At 41.8% G+C, this 14,048-nt stretch overlaps 1 long non-coding RNA gene across 1 annotated transcript; it reads left to right on the plus strand.

Moving 5' to 3' along the window:
* The first annotated feature begins 1,672 nt into the window (after positions 1 to 1,672).
* Positions 1,673 to 7,047, plus strand: LOC130408143 (uncharacterized). Its single transcript, XR_008904726.1, has 3 exons — positions 1,673 to 2,430; positions 3,960 to 4,127; positions 6,363 to 7,047. It is a non-coding gene; the product is annotated as an uncharacterized LOC130408143 (long non-coding RNA).
* The last annotated feature ends 7,001 nt before the right edge of the window (positions 7,048 to 14,048 follow it).

A 14,048-nucleotide genomic window follows, 5' to 3' on the forward strand; every position in this document is an offset into this window, starting at 1 on the left:
AAGGTCTCAAAAGGTTTCGGAAGATCGAGGCAAGCAGATGTTGGTATATGTTGACTTCGGGAGGAGATAGATTGTGTTTTCTAAAGTGATTTACAGATGAGGACCATCACATGCAATTTATTATAAAAGCAATGATGTTCGCAAGTTTCAAGAGTAACCTTGAATATTGCAGAAGTGATGGTATGGATAGGCTTATTTTTGTATTCATAGTCGCCTTTGTGAGCAGAGATGACTCTTGACGAATCTTTTTTCTCCTCATTTTCTTGTATTTCTGTTTTGTGTCACATGACTAAAAAATGTATGATCCTCTACACTGTCACTGTCACCAGTTCATCATGGTCACGCTTGTTCCGAATACGCAGTTTAGGTGCTTCGTGGTCACTAGCTGAGACTCAGGCAACCAGAGGGTTAAATTCCCGCAGTCCGCGCCGCATTAACTGGAAAGGAATGAAGTGTCAAGCGCGTTCTCACGGCAGCGAAGCGGTCGAACCCCCCCACAGTCATCCGCCCCCCACCCCCACTAACCTCCCACAGCCGTGACCAAATTATTTCCTAGCCTCCCGAGATTCGCCTCGCCAGACAAAAATCTGCAGCGCAGCTCTGATTCAGTGCACAAACACGCAGCCTCCCTCGTCTCTCAACGCCTCTACGCCGCCACTTTGAAGAAAATGGGCCTCCTTTTTTTAACAGGCCTCCGTTAGGACAGCTCCGTCTGTTTACACTCGACAGATTTAAGCGCTCCCAAAAACGGCACCCACAAACAACTTGGCTCCCTTCATGCGTGAGGGCCAGTTCGAGAGCTTGCTTTGTTTTCTCTCTCCCTTTTTCAAATTTTCTCTTGATTCTCAGGTTTGGACTGGACAAAAACACCAACCGCAAAAAGCAGAGAGTAGTTCTTTTAATTTAACAGTTGAGGTGGGAAACCGCGTGGAGGGGGGGTTGGAGTGAACCCCACCGGTCCGCACGCCCCTGCCAAACTGCTTAAGAAAACTGTTTTATTTATAGTGTGCTGTATCCATGGCAACCGGAGAGGTCAGGCAAGCCGGGCCTGTTTTTTACCCTGCTCCGGGGATTAGGATTTCACAGAGGATCTCTGAAGTGCAGAAGGTGGGCTGGAGTTGCTCACCAACTGAGCGCCACTGACTAGTGGGAAAGCAGTAGTCTCAGGAGTCCCGAGCAGAGGATGGAGAGCTGCAGTGGGAATTCTTGGGAGAGAGAGTGGGTGGGGAAGATGGGGAGGCTTTAGCAGATTTACGGAAAGGGAAAGTGCGATGCCAACTTTAATGAGCTGGTCTAGACTCTGGAGAACCGGTCGGTAGTGCTCGGTAAGGTTGGGGTTGTTTTTGCTAGTTTTTGCTGACAGCCAGTCCAACTAATACCCAACTCAACAGGTAGGCTCCTGCTAAAGGCTAAGTTGTTAATATTTACAACTGACAATCTTTGTTAGTAACATGTATGTGTACCTTTAACCCATTGAAGCAATTTGAAATGGATCTAACCCTCAGGAATGCACAGGTGAAAAGAGTTTAGAAAGAAATAGAGAAGAAAAGGTTTCTAGATATCTGGGCTTTTGGGGCCAAGACAGCAGGCCTCAAAAGCAAAAGGTCATTCTGAGGTTTAGATTATGAGCTGTACAGATTTTTGGTCCCGCCGAACTGTTCATTAGCCAAATTTTCATAACAGAAAAATGATCAGTGTCAGAAAAAGAAGAACTCCGTAAAGAGAAAGATTTTGTGGCCTTGTTATTTTCATCCCAGGCTCTGCGTGCAGGAGCCGTTCCAAATCTGTGCGTGGGAGCCAGTTGGAGTAGACCAAAGAGAGGGAAAGGGAGAGAGTGAGAAAAAGAGAAAAAGAGAAAAGAAAGATTTGGAGGGGGTGCTTTGACATGCTCTCCAAGAACGGCACCGCTTGAGCATGTGGACTTCCGGATCCCTCCCGGGGTGCACGCAGTCAGTGTTGCTAGGAGACAGACTTCCGTGGGGTTGGTGGAGGATGACGCCTGGCAGGGTAGGAGGTGGAGCATGTTTGTACGTTTGGCCCCCACACTTTCATTTGGAACGAAGACAGGGAAAAAAGGACCTTCTGAATCTACAACTCTATGTCCACAATGTGGTCCTGTAACCTCCTAATCTCAAGGGGGCGCCACCAACACCTGTGGCCACACAGCTTAAGCACCAATACCATGAGAACATGGTTGCCAGGATACAAGAGGAGTTTGTTGTTAAAGTCTGCCAGAAGATGATGGAGATGATTCTGAAGGAGACTCTGGGCTCTCAGGGGGTTGGCGTCACCATTGGGACAAGGACAGGCGTTGCTAAGAGATGCCACTGACCGGCCTTGGTTGTATGTTGGAGAGAAGAGAGAGAGAGAGACAGGAGTTGGATGTTCAAAAGACGTTATGCGTCAGTGGGTAACACACTGAGAAAAAAGGTGGGTCGCATTTGTGACTGGTTATAACTGGCTCAAAGTGGAACGATATGCTACAATAATATCCCCATTTTTTGGCAAATGCTTTTTGTCGATCTGACACGATTAACAAAGTTGTTACATTAATGTCGTCTATCAATTTGGTTTGGGGTTGGGGACTTGCTAGATTGTCATTTGTAAACAAACGTTAAATAAATTGCTCACCAAGCACCTCTCATTGAACAATCATTCACTCAAAAATTGAAATTCTGTCATAATTTTGGCTACTCATCCTCGTTGTCATTTCAGACCTGTATGACTTTCTTTCGTCTTCAGGACACAAAATATAATGTTGGTAACCAAACAATGGCGGTATCCATTGATTTGTTTTGGTTTTGTGTCCATAGACTCCATACAATAGAAGTGAATGTAAGTACATGTATATTTGTTTTGTATAAGTATATGCAAGACTAACACGACAATAGGCAGATGTGTTCAACCTACTTATGTAGCCAAGGAACAAGTGTGACATCCCAAGAACCCATGCAAGAATGAATATAAATACTGTTGCAACAACACACATTACACAGGTCACCTGGATAATGCTTTCAACACAACTCCAGACCAACTGCAAAAGTTCCAATGCATGCTGGTATATGGTCATGTGACTCTAAATCTGGCTGAACCTCGGAGTTCTATTTATCAGTAGGGACACATGCACAAAAGACTCAGTGTGGGGGGGGAAGTAATTGGATCTACGCCTCCCTGGTGCCCCTAAGACCTACTCCAGCCCCCATCCCCCAAATCCCCCTGCCGTCCTCTCCTTCATCTCACCGTTATCTCCTCGTGGCTCACCACATCAGAAAAACGCATCACATAGGCGTGCAGATACAGACAGATACGCGCATGCCACACACACATGCTGTGACATGTCATGCCCTCTGCGGGTTTTATGCTGTTGTGTTGAAAACTTTTGTATTCCTCTCCAGCAGTGGGCCACAGAGAAAAACGCATCGTTGTGTCTTTCTGTGCGCTCCTCGTGAACTCATTTCAAAGCTTGTTTTACAGATTTTTTATAGAAAAAAGAAGATCCTGATATCATTCCAGACCCCTGTTTTGGGACTGACAAGCTGAAGATGAAAAGAAAGACGATTAATACATAAATATCGTAATATTCCTATATTTCAAGCTTTAGTGAGAATTTAGTTAGAGAATTTTGAGTCATTGTTTACTGATAATCATCTGTTTCTCAGCTGTCATAATGTCCTCACCAAAAGCTATCAAATGTCCCATATCCCTCAAATGATAATAATGTAATAAATAATAATATAAATAAATAAATAAATAAATAAATATTACGCCTTTAGTTTTAAGACGTTTCATGTCACACAAGCTGACATTATACCTCCAGAATTCAGTAAACATTAAACCTACATCCACATCTATTACTGCATACAGATTACGTTCCCTGTTCTTTGGATAACGTCCTCACTCTCTCTGTCTTCCTTGTATGTATCCTCTCACTGAAATTGTTCTGCCTCTGTTGTTTTTAGCCATGGTGGTGTTGGAGCCGTGTCTGATCTGGACTGGATGTGCGCTCGGCTGTAGTCGTGGCTGATGCAGTGCTGTTGGCTCCTGGGCAGGCAGGCGGGCCCCTGCGGCCCGGGCCCTATTCCAGCATGGGCGGCAGCAAAACGGACAAAGAAGCTCAGTCTCTCCGGGTGCGTGCCTGCGTGTGCGTATGTGTGGCTGGTGCTGTAGAAAGACCCTGGCGAGCCCAGCGCGCGGTCTTATCCTCACGGCTCAAACGCACGCCACCAGCTGCTGCCCCCTTCCTGTGCTTTCATTATGACCATCTCTGTCCTGTTCCACTCGGTAATACACACATACACAGAAGTAGGGAATTATAGCTCTCTCCCTTGACACCCGACTAGCATGAGAGCTAGTCAGATCAATAAAGCGGCTGTTTTTACGGCTAACGTGAAACGGTTATGTTGATTCTAATGGGAGCGATCTAGTTTCGATGCTTCACTTGTTCTCACACTCTCCACGCATGCAGACTAAAGCAAGGAAAAAGGTGCCAGTCCGAAGCTCACTCCTGTTGCGGCTTTCACACCATAGCGTCTCCGTCTTTGTCCGGGCCTTTTTAGTTTTTTACGTGTGTGTATCTTCACGTACGTGCATGTTTCCAAGCGGACGTGGGTGTGTTAAGCGCACGAGCGTTTAGCCTAGAGCCAAGCCAGCCATTGCAAGAGGGAGAGCCTGCTATGTAGGGCGACGGGCAAGCTGGACGCCGGTGGAATATCAACGCAGAGCTGCCGCCACTCCTCCCACCAGCCCACCTGCCCACTCTCAACACTCCAGAGAGAGAGAGGGGATAGAGAAGGGGAAGGGGGGTTGCAGGAAATTGCCAGGTAGTTTCCAGACCCACTTCCCTGCGTCGTGCCCAATTAATCAGGGCCGCATCCATGCTGGCTGCCCCCTCCCTATTAACAGGAGGTGTGTGTGCGCTCGCCAAAGTGACCAAGAAACTTCATTAACTGAGTTTGAGATGGTGAGTCAGGTTTGCGTAAAATCCTTGACTTTCTTAGTGGGGTTTAGTTATTGGGTTGTATTTTGCTCTTATTTACAAGCGTGTGTTTGTGTGTGTGTGTTTACAGGGCTTGACAGAATGCTAAGGTGTTCTCTAACACCTGCGAACCTCACATTCTCTCATTTTTGCCTCCTGTGGTGCGTGCACACCTGGAAACACAGGGAGTCAGGCAGACGTGCACACACAAACACACCCACACACTCACACCAGCTTTTGCTGAAATATTTTTTTTACTGATGGTTCGGCAGGATGCATTTTTTGTTATCGTGATGTGTCTGTGTGTGTGTTGTGAGATTGCAATCAGCCAACACCGCCAGTGTGTCACCTGTGTTTCATTATTCTCAGCCAAATCAGTGGCTAAACCTGTCGTGTTCACGTTGCTCTTACTTGACACATGGTCCTGCAGCACTGTCACGTATCGTACTATTTATGTAAATTAATTTGTATGTCAGTTTTGCAGATGTCGCGGCTGTTTCTGAGAATTCTCTGGAAGAAATATGTCGTACGTGTGCATAAAGTAAACTGTGTGTGTAAGCGTGTATGGTATAATCACTGCTCTGAGTAAACCTGCGAGCGTGTGTGTGTGTCGATCACTGCTGCGTGGAGGACGGGCGCGGTATGAGCGGAGAGACAGCTGCCCTGACAGATGCCAGGAGGCAGGACCCCACTGGGGAGCAGGGGGGGAACCGAGCTGGCACTCTCTCACCCCAACGGAAACACCACGGGCTGTGGAGGAAGTGGGCAGGGGGAGAGACCCTGTTTGTGTGTGTGAGGGAGAGAGAGGTGTAGATGTATCTCCCTTCATCTCAGCTTGTGTATGTCGGGGACAGTTTAAAAAAACACTTGAAGGTGCAACGAGGCAGATATTATTAACAGTTTCCCTCATACCTGCTGTAATAATTACACCCCGTCAAGATGCTTTCAAACTCCCTTTGTGTTCGTTTTTTTCTGTTTTTATATATTTATTTGTGGTAGTACCTGGACAGTAAGGTTTACCTTAAATGGGAATAGAAGAATCTTTTGGTCCCACAAACCTTTAAGAACCATCCTGTGTCACAAAAGGTTCTTTGTGGCGAAAAAACGGGTCTTCAGGTAATGATACGGTAACAAGGAGATGGTTCTTTAAAGAACCTTTGACTGAAAGGTGCTTTGTGTAACCATAAATGGTTCTTCTATGGCATCGCTGTGAAGAACCTTTTAAGCACCTTTATTTTTACGAGTGTACCTATAGCCTACGTGGTATATAAGTCATTTTAAAAATACAATTAAAACTGAAAATGCAACAAAGAGCAATTGCATAAACATGTAATTTTTTCAGACCTCATATACAGTGCTGACTTTCCAACTTTGATGTCTATTGTAGGAACTAAAATGACCAAGAATGAGTGGACAAATGATGGAAGATGGAGGTCAAGAAAAGGAAGATGATATCGTGGAGTTCCAGAGGAGAGATCGACGCTACTCATTTGAGGAACCTGCTGTACATTGCACATGACCCACTTCCACACTCTTGCCGCCACCCACCCCCAGTCTCTCTCTCCTGTATGCATGAACTGCTCGCACACTCCCTGGTGTCGGCACACGCACAATCGATTTATAAACTAAACATCCAGGTGTTTGCAAATGTGATGTAATAAGCAATAAGCCACACTGACACAGGATAATACTGGTGATGTATTAATATTTTACTTTTCTCAAAAGACTAAAGAAAAGAGAACTCTGCTGTTCCTCAGAGGGTTAACACATTTAAGATCATCACATCTGTTTTTGGTCACGCTCACACATGTTCTAGCAAAGATAAGCAGTTCCTCCTCAAAAAAGAATCAGTTGAGAATATAATTAATATTACAAAATATAAAGCCACGGAAAAAATTAAGAGACCATTCGAAATGTTGATTTAATCTAGATTTATTGTGATCATTCCAGTCCAATGTCTGTTGAATTTCAACAAAATCAAACGTCAGGAGTGAAAAAGTCATGACAAGACAAATGAAAACTGTGATAAAAATCGTTATTTGAACTTTTAATAAATACATGTGCTAATAATATTACTGCTTAAAAGCGGATATGAACTTTAAATGAGTTTGAATATGAACTTTTTTGCAGTTTTTAAGGTCTGAAAAAATACAGAGCATCTTTTCTGTTATTTTGACCAGTTTTTTCATTTTCTGCAAACATATTTGGAAGAAATATTGTTAGTTCACAGAATGAAGCAAAAATCATTTTACCTTAAAACATATATTAACCTAATATATGGTAAACATATTATACTATAAATAGTAAATTCAGAAAAATGTTTTCTTCATTTTTTGGCCTAATGGTTAGAGAGTTGAACTCATGACCAAAAGGTTGCCGGTTCGATTCTCAGAGCTTGGGAGTAACGACTGAGGTGCCATTGAGCAAGGTACCTCACCCCTACTTGCCTGGCGGGCGCTGCATTGATAGTTGCCCACTGCTCCGGGTGTACGTGTGTTCACCACTTGCTGCGCGTGTTTACTTCTCTCTGGATGGGTTAAATGCAGAGGTCACATTTCAGGTATGGGTCACCCTATCTGACTAATAGGTCACTTTCACTTCACACTTTCAAATGTGACCTGCTCCATCCTTTTAAGTCACGACCCTAAAACACAAAATAGGTTTTATCCACAAAAGAAAAAAGGATAGTTTGTGCTTTCTAACAGCAATATAATTGTTTCAAACTGTCACTGAGGGATAGTAAAAGAGAAAAAAATTCATACAAACGTTAGACGTTACATTACAGAAGGTTTATTTTTTATATAGCAATGTGGTCCTCTATGGTTCGTTAGGTGTAGTTTATTTAGTTAATACTTCATTTTTCCAACACAGTAAAATCACTAATGTAAAAAAAGTCAAATGAACTCTCATGGTTTATATACAGTATAATCCACACTTTGACAGTTTTCGTTTGACCTTTTTTAAAAACTTCTCAAAGTTTAGTGTCATAATGTGACAACACGCTTTCATCACCTTTCTGCAGTCAAAACACTGACTGTGTTTGATAATGCTATCATATATCACAAAAAATCTTAAATTGGCATTCATTCAAAATAATTGAAGTAATTGAAAAAAAAATGGAAGGAATCATTACAGATTCACAATTTATATACCCAGATACTTTAAATGTCTCGAACTAAACTTTTCAATGTCTTTTCAAAGAAACACACAAGGTTTTAACAACGACTCAAATTCAAGGTGCGCCCCTGTACCCACAACCATCATGATACCTGCCGTGTTTACTGTATTTGTTGACTTGATACAAACGCTGGATATTAATAATAATATAAAAACAACAGTAACAAAAGAGAAGAAACTTGTATGTCAAGAGGTTTAAAACTGGTAGTATCTTAAGAAAATATCAAACATTCACTATTTGTTGATAGTGTGAGGTAAATGGTGTTCCATATGCCCTTGACGTCAAATGGTACATGAATTTATACTCGATCAAAAACTTGACCTCAACGCAACACACAAGAAGTAAACCAGACCACTGTTATGTTCGGAAAAGCAGAGTTAATGCCTTTAAACCGTTAGCCATGTAGATCTGGTTTGCAAGTCCAGCTGCAACATCTGCGCAGTAGGAAGTGTTGCCATGGTGAGGTAGACCGAAGGGCCAGAGACACTGTCCTCTGTTTCACGCTCGCTGCAGCTGTTCTCCTGATGTGTGTCAACGGCACGTATGCGTGTGCTTGAGTGGGTGTGCGTCTGAGAGCAAAAATAGTGCACAAATGAAAAACAAATGGTTCAGACTTGTTTTCCATTACTGGTGTCCAGGTGATGGCAGGAAGACTACAGCACCTCCAGGGAGACGTGCTTTTTCGTTTGGAAATGGTTTACTTCTGAAGGGTGTGCCTCTGTCCTGTCCTTCAACTCTGTGGTCACTGATGATTCTCAAAGCGTCGTTCCAGTCAGGGAGTGCTGTGATGACTTCATCGCTGCAGCCTCTGGACTTCCTGTCCCAGCGTCAGCGGGTTTTTCCATCTGTGTCCTGCAAGTCTGCTTGAGTGAATGTGGCCCACTCAAGGGCACGCTGATAAAAGCTAAACATTGGGCTGGAGATGTTGTTCCAGACTCATGCACCTACCTGGTAACACAAGTACACATATCAGTGCGTGAACAATACAATACAATACATTGATATCATTGCAAAACTTCCTGAGACTACAATGAATATTATGAACATGATAGGTGGAACTGGTGCTTAAACAGTCTCCCCGACAGAGTTTAAGATTTGTTAAGTGCAATACTAACCCCACTGATGTCTGAAATAACATTACCTTGAAGAAACCATTTTGTTCATTTTTTTTGTTCATATTTCTGTATTGTCTGTTTCTTAATCAAGAAACAACAAAATTTATATTAAAACAACAAAGCTGGTGGCCTAATATTTTTGCACAGAGCCTGGGTGAAAAAAGTGCACAATAATTCACTAAAATGTTCTTAAAGTGCTCTATTTTTACGCACTAACTTGCACTTAATATTTAAAAAAATACTTCTTAAGATAAACTTTTAAAGATTTAAGAAGACCGTGTCCTGAGCTGTGCTTGGAGACACCTCGAATAGAAGTACAAAATATATATATTTATAAGTTGAGCAATTTAGGTACATTATGCAAGTGTACTTAAATAAAGTGTACTTAATGCAGTTATTTATTTGGGAGTGAGTATTGAAGCATAAAGTCAACATGAAGTCAAAACCCTATTTACTTTGTTAAAAACACATTCATATTGTGAGGGATCTGAAAAGCCTGGTGTTTTTGGTGACATCATCAGGACTCCCCTCCAATCACCTAGAGACTCTGTACAATCCAACAATTTGATAAATTAAAGTCCCATGCTCTTATTAACTCTTCCTTGCATTTAAATTCTCATAAAATATCTGATATTAAGAAATGCAATGTCTTCTTGTCTTTGTCACAAAGGCCTTCTTTGACTTCATAACTCAACCTCAGCTTTCTAACCTCCACGCCACAAACTCTCTGTCACCAAGCCCCTCATGCCATCTCTCTCACTCTCTCTTTCAGTCCCTGTCTTTCTCTCTTGGGGCCTTGTGCCTGACACCACTGTCACCCACCCTCCTGCGTCCCCCCATCCATCCATCCCCCCCATCGACATGCTCCACTTCATTTTACGAGCAGCACACTGCACTTCACTAAAAGAGGAAAAAAGAACCAGGGAAAACTCACCAAAAAAAAACAGAGAGGTTTAGAGAGGGGTGTTTGTCAGTGACTGCGTATGCAGAAGAGAGGGAGAGGTGTTTGTTGGAAACGGAAAGCTGAAGGAATAAATGGATGAGTGAAGACGAGATGGTGAGCAGTGGAGGAGAGAGGAATGAGACGACAGGAGAGTGAGAGAGGCAGAGTTTACGCATTTACTCGGAGTTTGTTAATAATTAATGTGTCACAGGCTTGAACGGGGATATATCTATCTTTCCCCCTGCACCCCACCCTCTCTCTCTCTCTCTCTTTGGATACACATGGCCGTGACTCCCAGGTGCACAGCAGAGAGAGTGAAAACATCTGAGCTGATCCATAAGGGAGTGCAGGACAACATGCTCTCCTCTTCAGCACACATCACAAAATGGCCGCCCACTGATGCCTATCTACCCTGAGGCTGGAGAGCGGACCGCATTCAGTCCAAACTATTAAATGTGACAAATGATATCAAAATACTCGAATGACTGACAAATAATGTGAGTTTTTACAAATTCAGTTTATGTTGACGGCATATTTTGTGTCTGAGATGCTAGTCCTGGCTAAGCAGTTGACACAGAGCTGAAGAACATCACAACCTATTGAGCAAAAGTGTAACAATCGCGGCCTAACATCGAACTAAACACTACCCTAGTCTACCCTGACTAAATCCATGCTGGTGTTTTACTGGCACAAGACAGTTAAGATGGTTATCATTGCAAGTGGTCTAGGGTGACCAATGTTGACCCAAAACGCAGTGGGAATGCATGATTCATTTGTCTTTGTTAATAGATTGAAGATAGAATGTGAGAGTTAACAAAGCTGGTCTTGACAGCCTCTCGCTACCTCTCGGCATAGCCCATCATAGTAACAGTCGGCTGGCTCTTCAGGGTGCTGGACTACACAGGCAGCAGGTGACACGGATTTCAATAAAAGGGATTATAGATGTGAGGACTCCAGACACAGAGACCACACACATATACCCAACTGTTCGCGCTTAGGATCAACTCACAAGATTATATTCAACCTGCAACTATTATTTATTATTTGAAAAATTCCCTAATGTGGCACAACACAAACTACCTCAGGAGGTGAAACTGTGAAAGGGTGACATTTCGTATCGCATTGTTTTTCCAACATATCGTAGATGGAAAGTTGCATAAGAAATGTAGTTGCATGTATTTATTTTACAGAAACACTTAGGTTCTTAAAGGGATAGTTCACCTGAAAATAATAATTCTGTAATCATTTAGCCACTCTCATTTCATTTATATGTATATGACACTTTTGTCTGTGAAATACAAAAGATGATATTTTGAGAAATGTCTTAGTGCTTAGTTTTGCGTCCATACAATGGAAGTCAATGGGGGTCAATGTTTTTGGTTATCAACATTATTCAGAACATCTTCTTTTGTTCTGCGGAAGAAAGAAAGTCATACAGGTGACACAAGAATGAGGAAAAGACTTGTGTGAGCTATCCCTTTAAGAATTTAATTGAAGTTAATAAGAGTTTAAGTAATTCAAATAGTTCTAATAAATGCTAAATTATCTTAACTTCACGGGACATTTGTCATATTATCTTTGATTCGTGTGCAGCAAAGAAAAGAAAGTCATGTAGGAATAACATGAGTGTGTAAAAAGTAAAATATATAAGTAAATACATTGTAAATATAAAGATATTTCTGTTTTGAATGAACTATTTATTTTACACAAAGACATGTGATCTTTTTCACGAGCTGTTAAAATGTTGCGCTTTTGATGGAGCACCTTGGAATCACAGAAACTTTGACTCTGTTCACACTTCACACAGCCTGTATCCTCTTGTTAAGGCTTGGAAAGAATTATCTCTTAATGAACACTGGTGTTCTAACTTTAAATTATTTAATAATAGTAGTTTATATTACAAGTTATGTGTTTTTTGCAAGTTCCACAACTTTTGAAAGTTCACTTCTGGCCCAATTATTGGTGCTGCCCCAACTGTCCTGACAGGTAATGTAAGCGCATTTATGTACACATCCTATAATTGGAAAGAAGGGAGAAATAGCATTTGGCAATACATGCAAATCCTCAAAGATGAGTGTGTTAATATCATGGAGGCAAAAGGAGAGGAAAGGTTTGGGAGTTCATAATTTTGTTAAAGTCCTTAACAAGATGGTGAGGTATGAGTGTACGCCAGAGATGAAGAACATTACGAACATGTTTTAATGAAGGCCGGATGGCCACATTGTCCACATCAGTGGTCTGTCTGAATTGTCCAATTCTAAATAATTGTTCGCAATGTCCTTCAGCCTATTGCTGCAATACTTGGTTGTGTGTTTGTATATGTGTGTTGTGTGTGTAGGTGGACAGAAGGCCTTGGCGTGACCTGCCACAGCCTCTGAGGAACCACGGTGACATAATGAGGCCGGTAAACAAGCGGCCGTCACCCCGCTCGTGTGGCGGACACAAACACACACACACGTTGACAGTACACCACAATCTCGCCACGCTTATCCATTGGGGTTCAGTTCTGTATTGCAGTGGGGAAGCAAGAGAAAGATCACTCATAGAAAGCTCCAAAGTGAAATCTATCCCCCCTCACAGTCCAGGATGTATGGATGTTTGATTCTGTAAATGTTTCTCTAATAATCTTAATTTGATGTCTTTTAAAACGTGCAGAAAGGAACACAGAGAAAGAAGGAGAGAGATTGAGTATTGGGCTCTCTCAGGGACGCGTAACTTCCAGAGGGAGAGACGCGGTTGAAGAAAACAACAGAGCTTTGCCCCGGGTCACTTTCATAAGGTAAGTCTGTCATGTCCCTCCACCTACCCAAAAACACATGCCCATACATGTACAGACACACTCATAGGTGATAAAGGTACACAGGAAGCATAAAACAGACATTTATTTTATCAGAAATGTAAAAGTGCAAGGTGGACACAGGAAGTGCTATTGCCAGTAAACCATAAATGTTGCAACCCAAATAGCAATAATGAAATGGCTTATTTCAGCCCACGGGTTTACATAAGTGACCATTAATGCTGAAATGTGGATTTACTGTAAAAGTGACAAGCATATACTTCTGGCACCGTAGACTGTTCCAGAAGAAAATATTACAGGGTGAAAAACATGTGTCTTTAACTGTTTATAAGCCCTGACTGATCTCTAAATAAAGTAAATAATATAAATAAACGAAAGGGTGAGAATTTTAGAATAGAAACAGACATGTTTTGAAAATGAACGTCATTGTTTGCGTTACAATAAATACACCGAGATAAATAAGTATTAAAGTTTTAGAAGATAGACGCTGTGAAATGCAAAATTTTGAACCCAGGAGATTTGCAGCAGAAAAACCCAGTCGCTGTGTGCTTGATGGTTTATTGTTCCATGTTGTCCATTAAAATTAATTTGCAAGACATCATTTTGATGTTGTGAAATACACTGTACACGATCATACATTTTACACAGAATTTACAAGGTCAAGATGTACAATTAGTTGAGTGTTGGTGGTGAATCTATGTGAGTCATGTTCTGGGGAAAGAAAGTTTGGAAACTAAGTCATGTTTACAAGTTAGAATAGGGTTATTTGAAGAAATCTATTATTAGAAATAGTAGTGTAGGCCTATTATTAGCGTTTAAATCTACCAGATTAGAAGCAGAAAACCTTAAAAGACATCATTTGATTGACTATGAGTACAACAAGTTGAACTTTCAATTTGTTTTCTGAACCTGAGTGTCTATAAACATTTTCTGCATTTTTGTTTTTTACTGTAAAACTGTTTATAGAGATCCCCATGCTATTATTTAACTATTATTTCCACACTCGTGTATAATGGTCATGCAATTACTGACAGACCCAG

Source organism: Triplophysa dalaica, chromosome 19 (assembly GCF_015846415.1).
Source record: "Triplophysa dalaica isolate WHDGS20190420 chromosome 19, ASM1584641v1, whole genome shotgun sequence".
Classification (NCBI taxonomy): Eukaryota; Metazoa; Chordata; class Actinopteri; order Cypriniformes; family Nemacheilidae; genus Triplophysa; species Triplophysa dalaica.